Genomic DNA, 21,405 nt, shown 5'->3' on the forward strand with positions numbered 1-21,405 from the left:
AGAAAAACAAATGCCCCCCCGCCCTCCAACCCAACAATGTCTCTCCTCCACACTAACAGAGGCATCCTATGCTCCAATGATTGCGGCCCCAAGCGCTGGGATGGCAGGCTCAGCATGACTGCAAAAAAGTTTCTGTATGAAGCTCCCCTTGAAACTTGATTAAACTATCAACTCAGTAAGGATTAAAAGTAAAACAGCCAAAAAAGATTGCTGTCACAGTCTTAACAGCTGGGAGTCAGGAGTTTCCTTGAGTTTTCCAAGAAGCTATGGCACAAGAGACCAGGGGCTTACTGGATTTGACCAAATATCCTTTTCTCTGTGGTCCTGGGAGGTGGTGGGATCTGTTGTCCACTCATTTTTTTCTGCTTTCCAGTGGCTCACAACGACAGGAGCACTCTGCTCCAAGGAACAAACCCCCTGAACTCTGCCACTGAAATTCCTTAAAGACAACGTATGAATGCAATTGTGGCTTCTCCAGGAAAGAGTCATCACATACTACACAGTGTTCATGGGCATTTTCTCAGTCTTTGTTGTCAAACAAACTTTCAAAATGCCAGACGCATTTCTTCAATGATTACTGTCACAAATCTAATCAACTGCATACTATGCTGGCTGAAGGTCTCAACCAAATCATAATTTTCATTGATTTCCCAGTTTTTGATTAAAACCCTAAAACCTTTCATACTACAATTGCAGTCAACAACTTAGAAAAAAACCCATTATTTCTAATAAAGATCCCCTTAGAAGATTTCAAAACCTTTACTCAACCTCCTAACTATTTGGCACTGCATGTCCTTGCAAGCCTGAAATTATTACTCTGTTTGCTATGGTTTCTTTTATTATGCTATTATACAAGACTGTTGTACTTTGTCATTTGTAGCACATTACCTCAGACTTGTTCAGGTACAAAGATGGACTTCTAGGATGATCAGGGGAATAGAGAACCTACCATATGAGAAGACAGAATGAAGAGCTTGGCTTGTTTAGCTTAGCAAAATAAAGGCTGTTAAGGGATCCAGTTGCTGTCTATAAATATATCATGGAGGCAAACATCAGGGAGATGGGAGAGCCATTTAAACTAAATGACAATGTTGGCAAGGGAACCAACCCATCGGCACAGACTGGCCGGAATTTAATCCATGCTAGAAACCAGAAACAGGTTCTCACTTGGAGCAATGAGATTTGGGAACAATTTTCCAGTTGGAGTAACAGGAGCAAAAATCCTAACTGCACTCACAGCGGAACTTGATAAATTTATGAAGAGGATTATAAAATGGGATTCCTGCAATATTAGGACAATAGATTTGATGACCCATTGGATCCTTTCCAGTCCTGTGTTCCTGTATAAAGCTATAGTATATCATGCAGATTCTGTAACCTTCAACCATGCATGCTTCAGAACAAGATATACCAGCATACTTTATATGCTTCAAGCTATTTAAAAACAAAACAAAACAAATCAAAACCCCCAACCAAATAGTTCAGTTTAGTAAGTGTATTTGTTCAGGGTAGTGGTAAAACTTAAATAATTTTCTCTCCCACAATGACAATAAACTCAATAGAACCCAAATGTATTAAAAATAAACATCTTTTACATTCAGTTGTCCATCACTGAAATTCCTAAGATTATTGATAATTAGTTCTACTTGTCCTCTAGCACTGTTTAAGGTTTATTACAAATTTTATACAATATTTTATCCATGACTTTAAAACATTTGCAGCTGAAGTTCAACTGTTATTTATGGTATTCTGCTCTAAGCTATAAATTAATTAAGGACAAGTACATTTTTGTGCTAATGCATTTTATGTTGGAGGGTATCCAAAAGATATAGCCAAAGGAACAGAATTACGATTGTTTCGCATTTACTTTGGTCATAGCACGGGTTGTACACGTGAGAGGAAAGACATTTTGCTAAAAACAGAGCCGTCTGTTTTTGGAGATACTTTATAGAACTTCAGTTTTTTCATGCTTAAAAGATTGCTTATGCTGAGCTTGAAGTAAAAACCCATGAACTTCTACAAAGCAGAAAACTTCTTGGGTAAAAAAAAAGTTTGGAAAAAAATCTACTTTCACTAAAAGCAGTAAAATGTTTACATAAAAATCAATCATTTACAAAAAAGTATTTCTTTCTAAATGCACACACACGTACACACACACACACACAGAGCCCCTCCGAATGGGACAAAACTATGGCCATAATGGAACTATGCATATTTTCACTTTCCTGTAGCTCGTATTTGAAATTTTGATAGAAATACCAGCACGCTATGGTCATATAAAGTAGGCAAATTTTACTATGAAGATGCCCAACACATTACTATAAGATTATATCTTATGGTAATTAATAGTATCTTAATCTGATTCACTCTACTCCACCTAAGGTGGCTTCATAAATCTAATATCAGTTTTGCTGGTTTTGTTATTAGCAGTTTGCTTTCTTAGCCAGTGAAGTTAAAAATCTCTCACCAGTTTCTTGTGAACAATGCTAATTTCAGCTCTTCAGATTCAGCATTAGATGCTCAGGAAGAAAGGATCCAGTAGAATGGAAAATCTCTCTCTGTTGTCATCAGTTAATGGATGGCTTAGGACCTGAATTATTGACTTCTAACATCTTTTCCTACCGTATATAAAAATTCTTTTGAAAGCATTCTAAGCTTCTGGCTTTAATCAAACGTGGTGAAAATCAAGCACCCATTTACATATATGTGTCTGTGTAGCTTTGCATGTATTTTTTCATTTTAATTTTGTTGCCTTTTGCTTTTACCATATGCACATTCACTCATGCATTGTGAAGGTGCATCCATCCATCTTCTCCAGCCTCTTCTTATTCAACATCCCTCCTTCATGCCTCCTTTACACTTTTTTCTCTCAACTAAGCAATCACAGTTTCACTTTTGACTCTGACAATGCTAGTGATTTTCATCATAGCCTCTGTTTCTATTCCCAGTATATATTTTTAAGGATCCAATCAGAAGAGATATGCATTTTTCAAGTTCCTGATTTACCTCAGCAGTCCACATGATATATATACATCAAAACAGTCTCATTTCCTCCTTAAACTGCTACTTTTGTCTCAAGCAAAAATAGTCCTTTATTTGAACAGAAACTGTCCATGTGTTCTGAACTCTTTCAGGAACAAATTGGCCATGAATAAATGGAGACTGATGAGTTTTCAGAAGGCTGATGTTCTGAAACATTTTTTCATACATGGGGGGGAAATGTCCTTGCTATTTTTAAGAGAAAACTTGATCCATATTCAAAAGAAAAGTTATATACTTTCTAACACTAGATTTTGAATTTACAAATCAGTAATTCAAAATTTTTTTCAAAATGTACTCCTTTGATTTGTCAAGATTTATTTGCCATCAGATTGCTAATTCTTAACTTCTTCCTCCCGTATTAAAAGTAACATAAATCGCAGTCACCTACTAATTTAAAGCATGATGTCCTATCTCTTTTCCACCATTTTACTGTAAATATAGCAATGTAGTTCTAAAACAGTAACATGTTGAATTATGCAAATCTTCAGTTGAACATTTACAAATTATTCTTAAAGGCTCGTGCAAAAAACCAAGGTGGTTAGGCATTTTCTGCTTTTTTTTTTTTTCTCAATGCTTAATATGTGCTTTACTGTGTAAATAGACTGATTTCACCAATCCATAAATTAAATCATCTCCATGTTCAGTGAAAGTGGTAACTACTCAGCACATTGATTTGGACAAGATAAATCAAGCATGGCTGCTACGCTCAGCAAGAGCTGACCAAAATGCAGCACTTAAATGTGCTTCTATGACGGTAGGCCAGGTTGGTAGTAAACAGGAGCCTGTATTTTCTCATGACTTCTCTGCTGTTTATATGGAATAAATTAGTGGTTGTGGTGGGATTCGTAACAGATGCTTATTCACATAACAAAAGCACCATGGTATCTTGCATGCAGATCCTACACAGAGCTGCCGGACACTGACGAGGCAAAGGTCATGAAATTATTTCACAAGTGAGTCAACAAAGAAGTGTCGGGGCCCTGAAAGGTGTCTGAGAAGATCCTAATGGGCCACATTATTTTGTTCAGGTTTGTTTATCAGATACAGGAGATGGCTTCACTGAGATATCTCCAGCACTGTAGGTTGTAAGTCTCCGTTGTGACTGGTGTAAGTATAGTAGAGCTTCCCTAAGGACTGCTGGTTTCTGTGCTCCTCTGAAGTATTAAGGAGAAACAGTCTAGGGATGGTCAGAAAATTTATGGGACTAATTCTAGATCTAGACCCCTGGGCAACAATTTCATGTGCAGGTTTTTTATTCCTTTGCTGTGAGAGGCAAGCCTGTTCTCAAGAATCTCCCAGAGTTACTGGATCATTTCTGTGCATCATGGCAGCCAGAGAGCATTTGCGTTGACCCTTCCTTGCTCGTCCACAGCCTGGGGAGCTGGGCACTGCAGGGCTCTGGCGTTGATTGTCTCCCATCCTGGCTGTGCCTGGGAAGGAAGCCAGGAAGGTGGTTGACTGACATCTTTCAAACCCATAGAGTTCTAGTAGAAAACTAGTCTACGCTCCTGTCATGTCCTGGCACCTGCTTTCTTTGGCTGGTTATTTTTGCTTTACATGGACTTTGAAGCAGTGTCCACCGACAAAGAGAATGGGGTAGTTCTTCACACACTGAACAGCAGATCTGCAGAATGCCTTGTCTGTGGATGCAGAAGTTAACATGGCTTGGAGGGAGACAGTAGAAATACTTGGAAGAAGTACGCACTTACAGTTGCTAACCAGATAAACCACATTAGGTTTGGGCAATCTCTTAAATTGAAAATAGCTGGAGGCAGGAAAAGTGCTCAGGGGAAGTTTCAAATCCTTGCCCTGCACTTGCTCTCCCCTGCTAGCTGCTTTCCGCCGTTGGTTTGTGTGTTGGTTGGTTTGTTTGCTTGCCCAGTGCAGAACACAAATGCAGTCCCCAGCTGCCACAAATTATGCTGTGGAGTTCCCTGCAGTTGACTGAATTGCAGGGGTTGGCACAGAGAGAGTGCAAGGTTTAAACCTCACCTTAGGAAAACTAGTCAGTGGCTTACTACTAATTTAGTAAACTTCTCTCTTTAATCTGATTGCTTATGACAGGACATGGAGCTAAAACTGAAGGACTTGATGCTCAGCTATTTTCAATTACTATGGCTTGGCTGGGGCCCTTGAAAGCAGGCTTCTTTATCCCACTGTAGTTCTGACATGAAAAACATATTGTTATCTCACCGAGGATGCTTTTATTGAATTGTTTTGAATGTAAATGTTATGTTTCCTTTATTGTCCGAATGCAAAAGACTTCTATTTTTAGAAGAAAAACTGTAATTCATACCCTGCAACAACGCAAGCTAACTGTATCCTCAGCTGAAGTACACAAAAATCATAATATCTCACAGCAAGTGCTCTGGAACTGGCTTAGCTTATGTTAGTCTTAAACTACAAAAATTTGTTGTCATCACTGAGCAGTTCAAATGAGAAAGCTGTTCTTGCAAAACAGTATTTAATGGACCTGCAAATAAGAACAGAGCAGCAGGGAACTGCAAAATGTTATCTCAAAAGCACTTGCCTCACCCTTAAATTAAATCCAAAATCAACTCTTCCCATGGACAGAAAGAAGGGCAGAGCATGCTGTTTGTCACTGGGCATGTGAATGAGTTGCATGCCATGGCTCAGATGTCACTGCACTCTTTTTTTCAGTAATATTTTTAAGCTTTCAGTAATGCCTCAAGCACCTAAAATTAAAGGTGAATATCTTGAACAGCAAGGATCTTAATCTTACATATATTTAGAGATTTATGTTTTTTGATGTAACAGTTGTTCCTCAGAAACTTTTCAGCTGAATTAATGCTGGAGTTGCAAGTTTTTCAACAATCTGTATCCAAATTTTTGTTAAGCCAGAAAGACTATTTAAGATAAAAGTACAGGAAACATAAATTACGTTTTCAGAGCTACAATTTAAAAGTGTATTGAATTGCTTCTTAGTTGCAGAATAGTCCAGTATCTGAAATCATTAGCAATGTTCATGGTGCATGTCACAACTAAAATTCCACATAAGCATATTTTTAAAATGATCTCTTCTTTCACTTAGCCATTTTTTTCAAGAATCCCTTTCTCATGGATGAGTTGGTAAAATATGCATCACTCAAAGCTCTGTAAAGAATGCAGCCTCTGCTCTGCCTTATGTCAGATGATTTCATCAGCTCTTGGAGAAGGATTTGAACAGGGATGTTGGCAGGTAAAAGTCCTTTTGGTTTGCTTTAAAGTTGTGATAAATTCATTTCTAATTTTAACAAAACATGCATTGTACACAGGGCATTGGAAACATGCAAGAAGAAGGGTGGTCTTCTTTACTTCATGCTATCACTTCAGGACGGAGTTGCCTCTGAGGTTCTGCTTCACTAACAGGAGGCACAGCTCCTGGGGCTCTAAAGCACCGGCGCTTGTCCTTTCACAGGAGAGGAGGGCCAAGGGGTTCAGCCACATCAAATCCTTACCAGTTGCTGCAAAACCCAATGCTCTACTTCTGCATAGAACAGCGTAGAAAGCCCTGCATGGCCTGATGTTCCCACTATGTAAAAGCTGTGTGTTCCATTCTGCTGAAGCCAGGGGTTCAAAGTGGTTTATTTGAGTTTCTGGTTGGTTTGTTGGCTGTTTATGGCTTAGCTGTTGATGCATCAAGAAATTCTTATTATTCTCTTCTCTGACAGAGCTTAGAATTGCCTGTATGAGCTTTTTATGTTACTCATTGAACTGCTGTTCAATAAAAGACAGTCCTCCAAAACCACATATGGTTAAAATAAGCCTTTTTGCTGGCATTTTTTTCCCTGCTCACATGTTTCCTTTTGAAAAGGAGATAGTCCTGTGAAATCCTGTGCACAACTGTGCCTATAGCTCTAAACACTGTTTGTCCATGAGGAACTAAGAAGACCCAATGAAGTGTTATTAGCTTTGACTCATCTGACCAAAGTATCATCTGCTTTGCTCATTAATTATAATAGTTCAGGTGGAAACATTGGTCCCCGAGCTTTATTAAAATTGTCTGGGTTTTTTTTTTTTTTTTACTCATCTAATGAAAGGAGAACAAGGAAACAGACATTTGAAGCAGAACAGTAGAAAGCAAAGGTGCATGCAGAGGACATACTAAAATAATGCCTAAGGAACCAACTCAAAAAAATCAGTTTAAACATGTGTCACAAAATTTTTTCCAATGCTAGAATTTTCCAGCATTAGAAGTTCAAAATATTCTTGGAAAGCAGTCACTCTATCTGTAATCTTAGAGAAGTCTGATTCAATAATAAGAAAATATATCTTTATTATGCAGACAGGGTTTTATGTGATTGTTCAGATGATCCCAGGCATTTGATGTGTTCAGATGAGTATGACATGAGGATTATGTCTAAACTAGAAGATTAAACAGTGCCAAGGCTTGGTCAAAATTTTGGCACGGACAGTGGTCTTCCTGGAATGGTTCAGGAATTAGCCCTAGCTGGGGACCAGCCTAGCCAGGGGTTGGCAGCCTGGACATAGCCAACCTGTTTTGAAGGCTAAGGAAGTTTAATAATGTAGGTATGACCAGAGAGGGACAACTGGACTGAGGGCCAGAGAACCAGCATTGGCATTGTCTAATTTCCTGAAAACAGACATAGCCGAAGTGTCACCCATAAATTCTTAACAGTTTCTGTATGACCATTACCACATTGCTTTCAAACAAGGATAAAACTGTGAGAAGTGGAAACATGTATTGTTGCTCTACAAAACCGCAGCAGAAGTGCAAAGCCCTGATTTTTGAGAGGAGGGCAAGCAAATGAGAAGCACTCAGACAGATGGCACAGTCAGATGGAATGAATTCCTGAGGGGGAGTGCAGCAGAGAGAAGAGGAACAGTGAGCGTGGTAAAAATATGGGAATAGCAGCTGCCATAGCTGTTTCTACAAAAGTAAAGCAGGTTGAGCAAATTGCTTCAGGACCCTGCCCTGTGCCCAAATCCAAAGGGAAGAACTAAGAAGACAGCTTTGCAGGGAAGTGTAGTGCCATGCAGATGGGTGAGGTTGGACTCTGCACTGTTGCAGCTGTTAGAGAGGGATTGGAGACAATCACTTCTGGAGCTCACAGCTGGAAGGTCAGCCAAGGTGGACACTGGGACCCAGAGAGAAGTCCAGCTTGCCTGGCAGGCAATGGTGAATGCCAAACAGAGCAATGACACAAATCTCAGACCACAGAGAAACATCAACTGAGATAATTCTGATTCCAAATGAGTCAGCTGAAGATTCAGGTAAATTCCTAATAAAAACTTATTTACACTGGCAAAGTGTCAGTGTGATTGTTGATTATCCTCTGCCTTCCCGAAGACAGTGTTTCCATCCCACAGCAAAGGTGATGGACAATACCTATCACTGGCAAAGAGATCCTGAGTGACAGGTACAAAGGTTTCATACAAGGGCTTGTCACAGTGTTATTCCTTCTCAGTGTCCCTCCCTAGTAGCAAGAGCAATCATGCTGTCTGCACATTATTTCCTACCATGGCACAGGCTCTGCTGAGGAAGTATTGTTGAAACAGTAAAACCAAGAGCTTTCACTTCATTTTTGTGCTGTAGTACTGTAGCATCAGGTGAAGAAGTAACTGTGGGAAGAGTATTGCTTAACCCTGTAACCCTGAGGTGGAGGTGCCCTCTGGAAATGCATGCACATAAGCCAGCTGCAACAGGTGAGATGTGAGGAGCTGGGACAGCATCAGCATATGTGGGCTATTCTGAGAAGTTAGCTACAAATCTCTACCAGGTATCCTTGGTGAAATACTTTTTTCAGTGGCTCTTAGCCTGGCATAATTTTCACAGGGATGGCAAAAGTCAATTCGCTGCCACAGAGCAGTTCCCTGGCTGAATTTCAGTAGATCGCTCTGGAACGTGGAGGCATTAAAGCTCTTCAGCAAAATGGTTATGGGATTGTTTTCACATGGGCAAACAACAATTTTCTCTCATTTCATTCTTGGAAATGCTCAAAGCATTCTAGTTGAAACTTCCAAAAACAATTCAGACTCAGCCAGACATCCAGCCTGAACAACTGAAGTTTGGCAAAGCTGTACTTCATATGAGACTAGATTTTTTAATGAAAAATGTCAGGCAAACTTAGATAGGGGTTTTATTATCAGCTTGCTCTGTAGTATGTCTTCTCTTCTATGTCCCAGCTTAACCTCATTTGTAAGAAGGCAGTTGTCATACCTGACTTTTAATATAGCATTTCATATCTGCTGACATTTATACTTCCCATTTTCATCTATTGCTAATTCCCAGTTGATTAGCTATATTTTGCTAACATGATGACAAAACTTGAGACTAATAGAAATCCTTCAAATGCCTTTGTTAACAGAGTTTCAGATTATTTTCTAGATCAGAGAAATCTGTGTCAGCCTCACAAAAGTATCTGGATGGAACATCTTGATTTTTCCCAATTTTCTCATGACTTTAAAGGAAGGGCTCACAAAGAAAATTTAAGAGAAAGCTATTGAAGCAGTTGACTTAGAAGAACTAGCTCTCTTTCTACAATTAAACAGATGAGACTCAGAATGTACCTATGTTGATAAGACTGCTTATTAACAAACGCACTCCATCCCTTCTGTGTTCAAAATAAGCATTTAAAAGATGTTAAAAATAAAAACAGAGGTTTTATTAAATACATTCATATATTTTTGTTTGTAACTGAAACATCAGAAGTAGTGTCTGTTCTGACTTCCACTATCTTATTCTCAGTGGATCTCATGGTTTCCTAGAGAGTACATCAAAAAAGGAGATGGTCATGATCAGTGAGCTGACATACACAACACATTCTCAAAGATGCCCTAAGAAATTTCTAAATATTCCTTATAATGGTTTCAGCCAAACTTGCAAAGTTTTTTCCTTTATTTGATCTGCAAATGACCTATTTTGGCAGCACTCTGAAAATATATAAAAATAACATAACGTCTGCAATTTATGTTTTCCTGCCTGCAATGCTCTATGACAGCATTTTTAAGATGAACCTATCTGACACTCTGCCAGACTTTTCTGCAATGTCCTTGGGAATTTTGACCTATTAACTACAATGGAGTTTTAATGCAAGCTGTTTAAGGCAGGCTTGTTTCCATAAAGAAACTGTTTTGATTTTAGGGGTTACACAGATGAAATGCTACCCCTCAGAGTTAGAATCCAGATGATTCCAGTGCTGCATGGCAGCATTGCAAAGTTTTTGTCATCACTGAGAAGCCTGTGGAAGGAGAGGTGTACCAAAGAAGGCAAAATAAATCAAAATTGAAATACAACAGTACCTACACTAGATATTTCTTAAACTGTCAAAGGCTACATAACCTCATATCATCACCGGACTCACAGAAAACCTAGGTTCGTTGCCTTCTTCATAGTATAGTGACACCACATTATTTATTTGTACTGGTAGATATTTGTTTTAGTGATGACTTTGTGCTTGCTTTGGTTCTTTCTATGGAGCGAAACAGGAATATGAGGTTAATACCAATATTCTCCAGCACTAAATCAGTTCCCGTGGCCTAGAGAAGGGCTGGGACACCCGCACATTATCTCTAAAGGCTCAAGGATGTGCTTTTCTCACTTAGCCCCTGGTGTTACAGCTATGCTGCCAAGGCTTTGCCCTTTGGGGATTCCCACCGCAGGGGGACTGGAAGCAGAACAGTCTGATTAGAGCCTGCAGCTGAAATTATGCTGGGCAATTTCTTCTAGTAAACATCCCACCTAAAAGCAGGCATTTGAGTACTCTGAAGCAGATTTGGGTCAAATTCAGTATAAAGTTTCAGAGAAACAAAAAATGAAAATGGAATGTATGAACTGCAGAAACAGTTCCTTTCGCTATTTCCAATCTTTTTTCCCCACACTAACATCACAAGAAGTCAGAGGTACTATCAGAGTGAAGCAGAAAAATTATGAGAAAATGGTTTCTCTGCCCTCTTTTTCCACATGTCCCAATTCCCTGTCAAAGCCCAGTAGTGTTTTAAGTTCTTACTATACAGAAGGAAACTGTTGTTCAAATTGTCTGCATGATTCAGAATGGGTATTTGAATAAAAATGAGTGAATTTTTGGTCACGCGGAGTAAGAACAACTCTATGACTTTGCATGTAGCTTCTGGTCTTTCCAAGTGTCAGCTCTTGCTCTGGTGAACATTTAAATATTTCATACAAAGTAGACATTTTTTTTCTGCAAAGAGTGAAGCAGTCATCTCAGAATACTTTGTACTTAAAGTGTTTTCCTGGGAGGTGGAAGACTGTGTTTTAATCCCTATATTGTAGCAATGAAGTATTCTAACCTTTTCCTTTCTTAGTTGTTTTGGGTTTTTTCATGGTTCCAAACTCCCACTTGTCTTCCTGTTCTTTACATTTTTCTAGAAGAGCCCCATAATAAAAACAGTATTTTGCAGTCTGGTAAAATATTTAATCCAAGCAAAAACTAATGTGCCTCACTGCAAATCCTAAAAAAACATAGCAAAGCATTTATTTCTTTTTATTTTTTAGATTCAGCCATCAATCAAAAAAGTACAGATAAATGCACAGTCTTAATCATAATTAATTTTCCTGGGAATTCCTTTGAAGGACTAACTGAGCAATGCCTCCTTCCCGCTTTTCTCTTTGGGTCTCTCTCTTACATGCTGGCTACTTCTGAAACCTACCCTCCACCTTCTTCTTCTCCTCTCTTACAGCTTCAGAGGTTCAGGGGCAGAACTGGGAGCACTGTAAATGTTCTTGTTTTCTGTCTGGGAGGAAAACAGTGCTGCATGTGTGAAAAATTCCTTTTGTGGGCAAATCACCACAGTATTACTGAGTGATTGACTATTACATGGAAACTTTTCTGAACCAAGAAATCAAAGCTTGTTTGCTAGGGGATTATACATTAAGATGGCTAAAATATTTTTTATATTGACCATGGTAACAAATATAACTAAAACAAAGATATAAGGTGACAACTAATGTAAAATGTGAAATATCAGTCGACATATTGCATAGCTATATATGCAATATTATTTTTATTCCCAGATTCAGGTGCCTATTTTCTTAAAGCGCGGGAGAGGAGATGAAGGGAAAGAAGAGGAGCTGTTGCTGCGCCATTAGCAACCGTGGGATGGCTGATGCACTCCCCCAACACATGAGCTGACTGCAGCCCTACTTCTGCTGCTCCGTTACAAGTGACCAGTATGAATAATTGCATAGTTACAGAGTTGCACTGTGATGCAGGTAAAGCCGTGAGGAGGGCAGCATTTTCAGTCTAAGTAAGGGAGCCTTGAGATAGGGTTGATGTTGGGGTGAACTGAAATGTTATCTGTCAGCTGTAGCTGTCAGCAAAAATATTAAAGAAAGAGCAGCTGCATCATGCCACAAGCAGGGGAGTGGAGCAGTCGTAGCTCCAAAATAGATTTCAGAGTCAGAGAGAGTTTTCTTTTAATGAACCCCAGTAACAGTCATGGACTCTTTATTTTCAAACCTGCTTTGAGCCAGTTGATAATGCTCCTGCTTTTAAAATGCTTTAAACAAATGCTTGAGATGCAAGTAAAGAAGAGATATTTAGAATAGGACTTACTGAAAGATATGTTACTATTCCTATAAAATGTAATTTTTCCTACTAATTATTTTCAGCTTCTGTAGCTTTAAATTTACCCTCACCATTTTATTGTATAAGTGCTGCTATAACAATAAAATTGATATGACAATAAAAAATGATAACCATGTTTCTCAGCTGGAAGAAAAATTATTGGCTTATTATAGCTTCTGTAGCATTTATTGTCCCCTTTCAGAACATTTAATTAATAAGATACTAAGCTATCCTGAAAATATTTATTAAAGAAAACATCTTACAGTCTTTTTGGGTTGCCATTAAAGAAAATAATAAGCAGCAGTCTCTTCTGGATCTTGAATTCCAAGATAAATGTAATAAAGCTGTGGTGGGGTGTTATTGTTTACTGCTTGGAAAAACTTATGCAACAGCAGAACACTGTTCTGATTTTTGAGCTGCTGCTAATGAAGTACAACCAGACAGGGTACATTGCCATGAGTCAGGAAATCTGGATGTTCCTGGACAGAGGCCAAGGGAGCTTAGACACATCAGAGATGTGATGTATATGTATCCTCTGGGGGAGATACACTGAGTTGTTTTCCAGCATTTCAAGTTGCCTGATTCAAGAAGCAACCAAACGACCACCCTGAAATGAAGTTACTAGCTGTCTGTTTCTCAGAGTCCCTTGTTTTTACACCAGGAAAACAAGAATGAATAGGCTGTCCAGGGGAGCTTAGAGATTAGATATTTGGTTCAGCCTTGAGACAGTAGGTCCAAAACCCTGAGGATTTAACTTTGTTCTTTCACTATAAAAAGAAAAAAGAAAAAAAAAACCCAAAACACACCAAAAAAAAAGAACAAAACAAACCCCCAAACTAAAAAAACCCCATGATATGCTACAATTTACTGTGAGACTTTAAACAAACCTTTTGAACTCATGGTCTGCTAAAGAATGGTATGACATTTTTGTAAGAGCATGGATGCTACGATTGTACACATGGGGAGAAGCTCCACTCTCCACAATGCTACATAATTTGCTGAAATGCTGCTATGTTTCAGTACAGCACTATGGTACCTATGCAACTCCCTAGCATCTTTTGAGCCTTTGAAATGTTGTTACTGTGGGCCCCTATTTTTCAAGAGAAATTAACTGGTTTCCTAAAGCTAGTTGGGATCACATAAAAAGGTGCCACTGGTTTCTTTTCCTTTCCACTCCTCTTTCTTGCAGCTTAACATAACCACCCCAGGAGACTTTCATTTTTCACTCTCCCCTACCCTTTTTTGGTAGGTGTGTTTTCCTTACATTCCCACAACCCTTCCCTGCATCATGCCCCAAGGGAGGATTACAGCTTTCACTGCCTCTCCCAGCAGAGCAGGACATGCAGAGCAGTTTTCTCCCTACACAGCCTGTGCTGGTACACCCAGGTATGTGGGTGGCTGCTTGGACTTCCACATTTCACACCTTTTATCAGGGGAAGCTCTCACAATAAAGACCTGACCTCCCTTTCAAGAAATCCAAGGAAGGGTCATTTATTACCCCATTATTTTCCGCCCTGGAAAGGCTCTCAAGTAAACTAGAAATAATTTCCAGACCTCCTACTTTGATCTGGATTAGCTTTGGGCCCGCCTTCGCAGTTGCCGCTGCCTTTACACTGTGGCAGGACATGGTGTGGTAGACCCGCGTTGCCTTCAATGATGTTTCGGCAGCTGTGGCTGCAAACCTTGGCCTGCCTCTTCTGTGCTTTGGCACATACGTGAGCGTGGGATGCTGCCCTGCTCTCGGACTCACTGTCCCTTCTGTCTACTGGTATTGCCAACCACACACATTCAAAATCTTGAGATAATCTTCCAAAGTTGTGTTTCAGGAGATTTTAAAGCAATACATCATGACATCAGATCATCTAGACCTCATAGACTTCAACTCTTTTGAAGCCATCAGGACTGTTTTTTCTAATTTTCTCTGGTTTTAATTAAAGCTGAGAGTCATGTAAAGGCAACCTAATCCCCTAATGGCAAAAATCTCAGTTGCCAAGAGAGTCACCTGAGCTGCCACCATTGCTTTAGCGGAGCGGGCAGGACTGGAGACCCTGGCTACTTGCTGAGCCTGCAGGAGACTGGCAGCACCGCAGGACATTTCTGTTTTCCAGGTGCTCTGTCTTCCCCCAGCCAGTACGTGGCATTCGTGTGGCCTCCCCGCAGCCCCACAGTGGCTCCGGGGCTGCCCCACCACCAGCTAATTTGGGCAGTCACCACCTGCCCACCCGTTCCCTCAAAGGTCCTTTTTCCTCCAAGCTGTTTTTTTTTCCCCAGCAGCCTCCTTCTTGTAGCAGGCAGCTTGTCCTGAGCACTCCCAAAATAACAACAAGCTCACGAACTGACGGCACCATCTTTGCCCTGTGAATTACTTCTGGTACAGCTGAACCTGAGAGAATGGTTTTGTTTTTCCTGAAACATCTTAGTATTGACACTGGTTTGGTTTCTATTTTGGTATGGTTTTGTTTTTGCAGCTTCCTGGTCACATCCCTGGTCCTCCTCTTTCCTTTTTCTGCTGTGCTTTCTCAGTATGGCTGATTTCTTGCTACCCGCAACTCAGAGCACAGCTATGCTTCCCTCTGGGGAGCTCCTTCAAAAATACATATTCTTGTCATTCAGACTAATTCAACTTCTATTCCTACTTCTCCCAGCAGAATCTGGTTTCCAGGGAGGGCTATTTAAGTCTCCTTATTCAAAGCTGTTGACATGATGATCAACACTGCAACGTCTCAGGGTGTCAAAGTCATGACTATATTTATTCTTGTAACATCCCAGGTGTTATTAAAAGTGTAGAAGTAAATAACTTGCTAAGAGTCATACAAGGAGTCACTGATGTAAAAGTCAGCCATTTAACCAGCCTTCCTGTCCCCCCATATGATACCTAGCATCTCACATTTTAAGGTAACATTATTTGAAAGGGATAAACAACAAAATGCAAACATAGCATGAATATTTTGGAGAGGGAACCTGAATTTAGCAAAGTGTTTTGATTAATAAGCTATCTATCAGATGTCCTGTCCCTCTTACAGCCTATTCCCTGCAGTGTGAATTAGTCTTTGTTTATACAACTAATGCTGGAGGTATCTAAATTAACCCTCCTTGTGTGCAGTTATGCTTGCCTCATTTTTAGATACTCACTGCTGTGTTGGAGGGATTTTTTGAGTCAACAGCGGTAGCCTGTAGAATTGTTCCCGCTCTACTTACTCTTCAACAAACTGTTACAAACTGTTGTGTTATGTTCAGGGTATTCACTGAACACTTACGTAGATTATTCAGTTGATTTCTGATATTTTCCTGTGTTTCCTTTGTGCTATCTAAGCTAAGGAGAAACTCATTACACTGTCTATAGCTAACATCACATATTTTTCTAGCACTTCATTAGTTCTCAGAGTCCTGTGGTGATATAGGTTATGTGGCTGGTAGTGATACTGAACAGGGTCTATAAACTAGTATCACTGCAGGGGATTAGTTTTCTTCGAGCCAGGCAGCTGTGTCACTGTCACAGAGAGGGCTCCGAACAGGTCCTCCTGGGCCTCCAAGTACCAAAGCAATCCTGTTGTGTATTTCCATTTACAAATAGATTAAATTCTGTGTCAAAGGTACTTACATTGTACTCCCTCCATCTTTCTAATAAAAAGCTGTTCCAAAATAATTTGGGGTTTAAGAACATGTTGTCTGAAAGCGGGAAAATATATTTTTTTCTCCAACCCATAAGCTCCTTTTAAAACCACTGCCCATATGGATTCAAGGCAGGGTAGTTAAAGATGCTGTTATCTGATTAACCCATGGTTTAGAGGCCTCTAGCTTTAAAACACTAAGCTTCCTGGCCTCCGGCTGAAGCACTTCTTGTCTGACCTAGCCTGGTCTGGTGTCTTTCAAAGCATGATCCCTTCTTCCTAAATCTCACTAACTTTCTCACTAACTTAACCCCCAGTGGAGCATATGACAGCTTTTTTTATTAAAAAATCTGCAAAGGTAATTTGTATGACCTGTGTGCATGTGCAAGTCATATTAGCTCCTCAAGTTCCTCTCTGCAGCAAGTGCTGAGCTTGCTCTAGACAAGTACAATGGGATCTGAGACCTCTGCACTCCATTGGCTGTGAGAATTCCCTAGCCTTTTTCCACTCACCTCTACTGATGATGGCAAAGTTTTAGTTACAGTATCCAGTTTTAGGGACATTACTTTCTGATTCATCTGAAGAGAAAAATACCTGTCTTCAGGAGTTATTCTTAACAGGTATGAGAAATCCTACATGGAAAGACTTCCTGCCACGTCCCTTTGAGTGCCACAAGGCCATACATTGTCCTTGCTTCATGCTACAGTAATCACCACCAGGTAAATTTAGATGCTTCCACAACCAAGGGCTTTTCTATACCAAAAGAGCGTAAGCTAGCCTCAGGTTAACCAGAACTCCATCTAGGAATCCTGTTTGCCATATGTGCATCATGCTCTGTTCCTGATTAGGATACAATTGGAAAGAGGTGTTCAGTAAGAAAAGTGAACTCAGCAGTGGAAGCAGTCTCCAGGGTTTCCTTCCTCAAAAGCAGCATCTCTGTTTTCCTTCCTTATTTGCTTATTACTTATAATCTCAATGCTAGCCTTTCAGCTTATTGGACTACCTGGAAAGATAAAGATAGAATATACTTAACCTTTTTTTCAGAATTCTTTTGCAGAGAGATGGCACCTTAATGGCATCCTAATTCTAAATGTTTGGCTTTCAAACAGAAGGTGGCAGGGAGGAGGAGGAGGGCGTGCATTCTAAAAGCTGGAGTAAACTAGGATAGAAAATTACATACAAGATTTTTGGTTCTTATTATGCTTATTTTAGGATATAACACATCAAACATAACAAAATCAAACAGAAAAACCCTACATATATTGCTTCTTTTGCAATTTTGAAAGTGCCAAAGGCCTGTGATTTATGTTACTATCGACTGTCCCTCCAGCCATCTTTTATTCAGCATATGGATTTCAATACACTAATTGAAATCATCACTGCCAGTCATCACTGGCAAAATATTCCTCAGCCATGTTCAAAACTTTGTGGTCCAAATAAGCTGTGAGACCTTAGAATAATTACAAATTTAAAATACTCAAGATAACTGAAACTAGTCAAAGCCCCAAGCAACCTGATCAGGCTCTGGAGTTAGTCCCGCTTTGAATGAGACTGGACAACTTCTGTCAGTTCCTTCCACCTAAATTCTGGTTCTGTAACTCCATAAGTGGCACCTCTCATTCAGAGGACATGCTACTGTGACCCTGCCTTTTACTATTTGCAATGTGATGCCTTTTGTGACTTGGATTCTAGCTCCTGGCTCCTGCCACTTGAAGTGGCAGTGGTTCCCATAGCCAGCTGCCTCGTAACACGTGGTTCCTCTGGCACTCAGGAGCTCTGATGCCATGTGTGTCCCTCTGTGTGGAAGGGACAACTGCGCTATGTTTGACATGCTTGAGGACATCTAGGATGGCATCATTCCCTTCCTTCTGTCTCCTGCCCAGAGTCAAAAATCAGAATGTTTATTTTTCTCTAGAGAATTTTATCAGATTGAAGAACTGAAATCCTTATCTACTGGAATATAAATTGTGTTTCTTTTTATTACAGAATTCCTTGTAGAAGAATAAAAGGAGGAGAAATAAGACACTATAGAAGAACTAGTGTAACCTTTACCTTAAAAGTTAGATTCAAGAGGTTTTGTGGTTACAGATGGTGGGACAAGTGAGATTTTGGGGATAAGTATGAATGACAGACACAGGAACTGAATAGCTTTAGCATGAGAAATATATACTTAATTTTTTTTTTAATTTTAGTCAGCCCAACACCAAACCAGTCATGGTTAACCACATGTGCTTTGCCACTCTTTCATTTATGTCCTTGCTTATGGCTTTTAAAGGGATATTTTTTCAACAATCTGGATTACATATTTTAAAAGCAAGGATGTTCTTTGAGTCACATAACTAGATAGTGTGAGGTTTTATAAATACCCTATCTACTAAGTTCACAAATTTAGCTTGAGGATAAATTGTATATGTTTTTCTTTAGTGTATATTTGTTGTCACAGTAACTGCAGTTTTCCCAATAAATGGAAATTGCATCGTTTCCTTAGCATTCAGGTTATTGCACTGAAATAGCACCATGAACTCACCACCACTTCTCCCTTCCTGTTGTCAAGCTAGATCTCATTTAGTTACAGGAACAGGCACTAAAACAGGTTAGTTTAGATATGTGCGCATTAGAAAGCTGAAGCAAGTCTGCTTAGCCCCATTACATCCTATGACTCATGCATGTGTGGGAAAGACCTCATTTTCACAGAGACCTCTTAGATAAACAAGGCAAGCTGGCAGCAATTCGATTACACTGATGTTAGCAGTCTCCTGCTTTCTGTTGCGTTCATTTGCTTTATATTTTCTGAAAAATGCAAGCAGTCTGATAAACTCTGACAAAAATTCTTGTACCAAGGACACATGAGCTTTCATTTTCAACTACTTTTTTTTTTAATAGAAGCAGCCTTAAAACCAGTTTCTAAAAAAATCCTTTTCTGTTATTACAATAGAGTCCACTTTTTCTCAGTTTTTTTTTTAAAGTTTGTTAGTGAAGCTGTAGCTCTTGCTAACTACAGCCATAACACACAAGTTAGTTAGATACTGCCCCACACCCAAACCTACAAGCGTCTAAATACTGTGGAGTTCAGGTGACAGAAAATGGATTTAGCTTCCAAAATATTACTTTTACATATGCACTGAAACAAACTTTTGAATAGCATAAATCACAAAACATTATACTCTTTGACACCATTTCCCCAAAAACGAAAAGCAAAGAAAGCAACCTTTACTGTATTAAAGAGCTCTTAAAAGTATCTAAATCAAACTGAAAAAGTTTATTGCAAATTCATCGATGTTTTTGCTCTTGTTCTGAAACCCCACTGGTTTATATCTGAATGAGTCTGGCCACATCATAGATAATTAGGATTTTAATTGCCATTTTATCAGCTTTGAAATGAAACTCATTTGGACAACGTACAGCAATCTTTTAGATTCACACACCCCTTTGCTTGTGTCAGCTAACAGCAACTAGACAGGTTGCCCATTTAAGGGAAAAAGTACAAGCTCCAGCCTATTTCCCTGTACTTCAGATGTGTTTGTCCCACTCCTTCAGCAATGCATTCTGTAATGCCAAAAAGCATTTCTTTTCTTACAAAAGGCACGCACACGTGTGCACACATACGCACATTTCTGATTAAGTTTCATCTCTCATAGAGCTGCAAAATTAAGGAACTGGATGTTGGAATTCTTCATTTTCTTCTCAGTTCTATAACACCACATAGAGCAATTTTCTATTAACTAGGGGGAAAAAAAAAGCAATGCCATTTCGCTGCCTCAGAACACTACTTGCTAAACAGCCCAAGATAAATCATGTATTTTAACAGATGTGTATCTATAGAAGAATGATTTCAAAATAAAATGCAATTGCACTTTTAGGATTATGCTTTTAATTGTAGGAATTGTCTCTTTCTCTGTATTTGTGAAGTGTGTAAACCATTTTGGAGGACACCACAATCTATGTAATCTTACATATCATCTTCAGAGCTAGAATTTGCATGCTTTCCTTGTGGAGAAGATTTAGAGATATAGTCCAGCCAAAGCAGAATGAGAATGGTAGGGCAAAGCCACCTTGAATAAAAAATTAAAAAAAAAAAAAAAAGCTGTCCCAATTTAGGAAGACTTTGTGTTTGCATTGATATTAGTACTTATTTTGCTACAATGGTAAGAATAAAAGGTAATACAGAAAGTGCAGGTTATCTGCAGAAACTGGAGGATTAGGTGAAAAGACCCAAAATAAAAGGAAAAATCTAATCAAATATTCAGAAAGGGACAATTTTCACAAATACATGAGGTGTCACACAATCTTCAACATGATTAGAGACTCCCACTATCTCTCCTGAACAGGAAATAGGCACAATTGTTCCTGTCCTTTGGACACCAGTACCTCAAAGAATAACTACAGGACTGTGTTATAAATTTTTATTTTTCTAGTATCACTAATGTGGTACAAATACTAGCTACTAAATGAGAAAAAAGAGAGGTTAAGACATCTTAATTCTTTATGAAATAATTGTTTCCTCAGTTATCCAATATCCCCCAATATCAAGAAAAGCCCTTATTCCCCAAATAATTCCCAGTATTCTGTATAAAATTAGGAAACAACTTTCAGTAGAAAACAGAGAGAAATGAAAAGAGAAAAGGCTAAAAATGAAAAGCACCAGAATAAGATGATGAAGCTGAAAAGTATAGGTGTTTGTGCTTCTTGTAAAGAAATACTTAAACTTTTCTATACAACAGTTCACCATTATTTTATCACATACACTATTTTACCTTTCTAGCTTTCAGTTGTTATCTTAGGTTTTTTATACTATATATTTTTGGTGAAATAGGAAGTATGAATAGGTGAAGTGGAGTTCCTTCTCCTTTGTCTTGTTGTTTCATCTGGCTTCTTCACAAATATTATAGTTCTATTTCTCTGAATGGCATTTTAGACATGTAGAAGGACAAAATCCCTGTCCCCAAATTCAGTTTATCTATTAAAATAGTATGGCAAACTGCAACAACAGACCTTGAGAAAGGAAGGGAAGAAACAGGAAATTAGAGAAAAAGTAAAATGTCTCCTAGGAAAAAAATTATTTGGACAGGAATATAGAAAACTCATACGTCATTAGGTCAATTCCAAGCTTACTAAAGCCAGTAGCATAGAGGATGGACCAGTTAACACCAGAGGCAAAGGTTAATAGTCTACCAGATATGAGCAGGAGGAGTATGGGAAAATCA

General features: G+C 39.1%; 1 protein-coding gene and 1 long non-coding RNA gene across 3 annotated transcripts in view; one reads left to right on the top strand and one right to left on the bottom strand.

Annotated features, from left to right (window-relative positions):
• The window catches only part of FILIP1 (filamin A interacting protein 1), a 111,307-nt gene that overhangs the window by 86,813 nt on the left and 3,089 nt on the right, over positions 1–21,405 (bottom strand). The window lies entirely within an intron of this gene.
• LOC142407669 (uncharacterized) lies at positions 6,108–12,674 on the top strand. Its single transcript, XR_012775006.1, has 3 exons — positions 6,108–6,241; positions 8,534–8,709; positions 12,038–12,674. It is a non-coding gene; the product is annotated as an uncharacterized LOC142407669 (long non-coding RNA).

Source organism: Mycteria americana, chromosome 3, assembly GCF_035582795.1.
Source record: "Mycteria americana isolate JAX WOST 10 ecotype Jacksonville Zoo and Gardens chromosome 3, USCA_MyAme_1.0, whole genome shotgun sequence".
NCBI lineage: Eukaryota > Metazoa > Chordata > Aves > Ciconiiformes > Ciconiidae > Mycteria > Mycteria americana.